Source organism: Olea europaea, chromosome 21, assembly GCF_002742605.1.
Source record: "Olea europaea var. sylvestris chromosome 21, O_europaea_v1, whole genome shotgun sequence".
NCBI classification, from domain to species: domain Eukaryota; kingdom Viridiplantae; phylum Streptophyta; class Magnoliopsida; order Lamiales; family Oleaceae; genus Olea; species Olea europaea.
In genome coordinates, this window is record NC_036257.1 from 1,453,419 (window position 1) to 1,458,020 (window position 4,602).

At 33.5% G+C, this 4,602-nt stretch overlaps 1 pseudogene; it reads left to right on the top strand.

Annotated features, from left to right (window-relative positions):
• The first annotated feature begins 3,247 nt into the window (after positions 1 to 3,247).
• LOC111370245 lies at positions 3,248 to 3,817 on the top strand (annotated as a pseudogene).
• Positions 3,818 to 4,602: the final 785 nt, after the last annotated feature.

A 4,602-nucleotide genomic window follows, 5' to 3' on the forward strand; every position in this document is an offset into this window, starting at 1 on the left:
TATCATTTTATGGGCCTGCAAGCTCATGATTTGATTTAAACCTGCGAGTCTATTATTATTGTTGTTGTTGTTGTTGTTATTGTTGTTGTTGTTGTTGTTGTGGGCCTGGGAGTCCAATTTTATTTAGTCTTCTCGAGCCGAAAAGAAATACTAGTTGGTCAATTCCTGGGCATATTACATTGAAACAGTATCAATGTGCCATCTCCATGGGTTTTCCTCCTCTTCTTGCATCTTCAATTAGTCCAGCTACAACCTATATTATATAGGGATATGTTTGACACTATGAAATATTTGATATTTCTGAATGATAAGTTTCGACTTAACTAAAATTTATTTTTTGTTAAGTACACTCAAGGAAATAAATTCTAAAGGCATGGTAAGCTAACGCATAAAATGTGTGAAGACAAAGAATTGTCAGTTTAATGATCTGAGAGTTACATCGAGATACAATTTATAATAGTATCTACCCAAATGTTTTATTAAGGATTGTTGAGTACACTCAAAGTCTTAATATAACAGATGGGATCCCAACCCAAAGAGAATCAAATATAGATTTATTAATTTATGTATGAAGGTCATAAATTTATTTTGAACACTAGGATCGCATTTAGTTAAAGTCCATATTAAATTTGTACAATGCATTATTATATATATTAATACTTTACTTTTTATCATTTACAGTTTTTGAATTATGAGTCATCATATGAATTTGAGAGCTATACTTGATGCTAACAAACTAATAGGGCTAAATTTTCTCGATTGGCAACGCAATTTGAGAATTGTTCTCAAGTATGAAAAAATTGGATATGTCCTTGAGCAGCCCTTTCCAAGGATACCTACTAAAAACTCAATTGAGAAAGAGGTGGCTGCTTACAACAAACACAGCTGCTCACCTGAGTTGCAAAAACAACATGAGGATACAGATGCTTATGTTATGATTTTTCATTTCAAGGAGTTGTATGATAAACAATCACGTGTAGAAAGATATGAGACTTCCAAGCAACTATAGTGGTGAAAAATGGCAAAAGGTTCTTCAGTCAGTGCTCATGTGTTGAAAATGATTGGCTTTATTGAGAAGTTGGCTCAATTGGGTTTCATAATGGACTATAGACTAAGTATTGACTTGGTTCTGCAATCTCTGTCAGAGAGTTAATCACAATTCATCATGAACTTTAACATGAATAAGATCGAATGCACACTTCTTGAGTTGTTGAATATGCTTAAAATTGTTGAGCCCAGTGTCAAAGCTAGTACTAGGCACGTCTTAGCCATTCAATCCTCCAAGGGCACTAAGAGGAAGAGTAAAGGAAGTTTTAAGAAAACAACTAAGAAGGCTAAGAACAATAACAAGATAGTCAAAGCAAACAAGGACAATACCAACTCTGATTACCAGTGCTATCAATGTGGAGTAAAAGGTCATTGGAGGAGGTACTGCATGTAGCAACCCAAAATAAATTTTCATCTATTTCATGTTGATATGTTTCGTCAGTTGAGATACCAAGGGACAAATTTAAAAATAAGTCTGTGTCAAAATTTTAACTTTTCGTCAAATAATCAAGTATTTTTCGATATCGATATTGGGCTTGTTTCGAAGCTCGTAATAAAAGGAAAATTTTGTGCAAGGGAAAAAGTTATTTTGGATAAGCTAGGTCCATGTTATTGTAGTGCAAAGAAAGTTATATTTTAATCATTGATAATTAAGCAATTAACATTTTTGGCCACGTGAACTACTAGGTAATTGGATTTTGACTTTTGAATTTTAATGGAATATAAGTTGAGTTGGTATTCTCAATTATCCATTTATACTACTTAGAGTCCAAGTTACCTCAAATGACCATTTTTCAGCTAGGACTTCCGTGAACTGTTACACTAGTTGACAAAAAAAGGGGGTATAACTAACACATATCCGGATGTTGTTGCTTGGAAATAAAAGTCTACCCTTTTAGACTCTTGTTTTTGTAGGAATTTCAATTACATTAGGATACCAAGCCTACTAGATACATATACAAGCATGTACGGCAGAACCCCAAAAAATAATAATAATAAATAAAATAAAAAATAAAGAAGGGGAAATAGTTTCACATTTGAGATTTGGAGAGGAAATCCGTTCGACATCAACACTATCTTATCACTTCGAACTAAGGTAGGATCCCTACGCGAATTTGTCGTTACATGAATTTAAATTTTCAACCAAGCATGCTATTTGTTATATTTGCATGAAATATATAAAGTGCCTTTAAAGATTTCCCTTAAATTTTGATGAAAGAAAGGCTTATATATGTTTAAACTGATGGCTGCAGAGGCTCATCAGAATCTTAAGTATATATTTTAAACTGATGGTCGCAGAGACTCATCAGAACCTTAGGTAGATCGTTTGATAATCGATTTACTTATTTATGAAGGCTACATGTATGAATGTATGATTAAATATACGAATATTAAGTTCATGTAGCACGTGTGTCTTCTGAGTATTATTTTTAGATGCTCACTCCTATTTAATCCTTTTTAGAGTAATCGGAGATCCAGCGGTGGTTTGGCATGAATGGCATGTTTTATTTTTAGAGAAATTTATTTTTATGTTTTAGATTTGCCACTTTTATGTTTAATATTCATTGGTGCCCCTGAGATTGTTGATCGAATTCATGTTTTGAGACACATTTTTTTTTTTATGTTCGTTTGTGCTTCCAGTTTCGACCTCTAAGTTTAAAAATTCACCCAGACCAAAATACATGGAATTCTGAGGTTATTCTAGTTGTAAAAGATAGCCTTATGAGTTTATCTATCCCTCGAATTTGAAATCATGAATTTTAGATTTATAAAACTCAAGTTATGAATATTTTCCCAAGAGCTGTCAGATTGTACCCGGGAACAGATTTCTCCGGCTTAGAAAGAAATTTTGACCAAACTATTGATGGAATTTATCTACAAAACTTTAACCGGTAATTCCCCCATGTGTAAGATATCTACAGTTAATTTTTTGTAAAATTTGGACTTCATTTATTTGTCGAACGAGATTTATTTCAGAAAGTCGTACAATCTGAAGTCAAAACTTTCCGAACAAAAATTTTCTTAAATTTTGTAACAAGTTCTCCGGAGCCTTAATGTTTTTACTAAAAGTTAAGCTGCCATATATTATGAGCTATTTAGGTAGAATTTTATAAATTTAATGTCTTTGTAATGTCACGAGTTCCCGGGAGCTCGAGGCGTTACATTGCAAGGCTTACCTCACAAGTTTGAAGGGAAAAGGATGGCGTACGCAGCGATGAAGCCGACGAAACCAGGGTTGGAGGAGCCACAAGAGCAGATTCACAAGATCCGTATCACGCTCTCTTCCAAAAACGTGAAGAATCTTGAAAAAGTGTGTGCGGATTTGGTTCGCGGTGCGAAGGACAAGATGCTCAGGGTCAAGGGACCAGTCCGGATGCCCACCAAGGTTCTTCATATTACCACATGGAAATCCCCTTGTGGTGAAGGAACCAATACATGGGATAGGTTTGAGCTTCGTGTTCACAAGCTTGTGATTGACCTATTCAGTTCCCCAGGTGGTTAAGCAAATCACCTCAATCACAATTGAACCTGGTGTAGAGGTTGAGGTTACAATTGCTGATTCTTAGATTTGCCTCAGCCATATTTCGTACTTGTTAGTTTTTAAACCTTTCTTTTTATTCTGTCCTCTTTGGGGTTTCTGGAATTTGCATTTTGAATCTCCAAATACCGGGCTCAAGGTCTGTAGGGACGATGCCAATGGAGCTATGTTACTATGATGACTATTGCTTTGCGAGGAGGAGAAATGTTATTGATTGAATTTGCAGTTGAATTCTGTCATATGGGTGTGAATCATCATTCATTTTTGTTCTTTACTGGTATTTACCAGAGCAGTAACAGTTTTTGAATATCGTTATTTACTAGGAACTAAAAAAAAAAAAAAAAAAAAAAAGGTTTGAAGGGAAAGAAGTCTTCTAAAGCTTCATCTTCAGGTATACTTGTTATCGAGGTCGATATGTCTACTTCATTAGCTTCTTGAGTATTAGATATCAGATGTGAATCTCATAGTTGTATAAATATGAGGGAACTAAAGAAAAGTAAACCACTGCAGAAAAGAAAAGTTAACATATGCGTGAGAAATGGAGCAAGAGTTGCTGCATTAGTTGTAGGAATATACTTTCTTACGATAGCCTTCAAGCTTAGTATTAGAATTAGAAAATATCTATTTTGTTCCCGCCATTACTAAAACCATTATTTCTATTTTATGTTTGGACATGAATGGTTTTTCAATTAATGTTAAGAACCATCGTTATTGGTTTTATCAAGATGAGGTCTTTTATGGTTTTGGTGTATTACGAAATAGCATTTATATTATTGATACTGAGTCGTCTATTAAGAATATAAAAAATAAAATCCATAAAAGTAATAACCTTCTTTGAAAATTTAAGTAAGGCTTTTATTGATCCCAAATACTTTGTTTTAAATCTTTAAAATATCAAAATATTTATTTCTTGAAAGAGTTTTTGAGTGATCAAATTTGTGAAAATCTTTTATCTCATTAAAGTTTTCAACAACTAACACTTGAGTTATACTCATTGCTATTTATTGAAGTGTTAG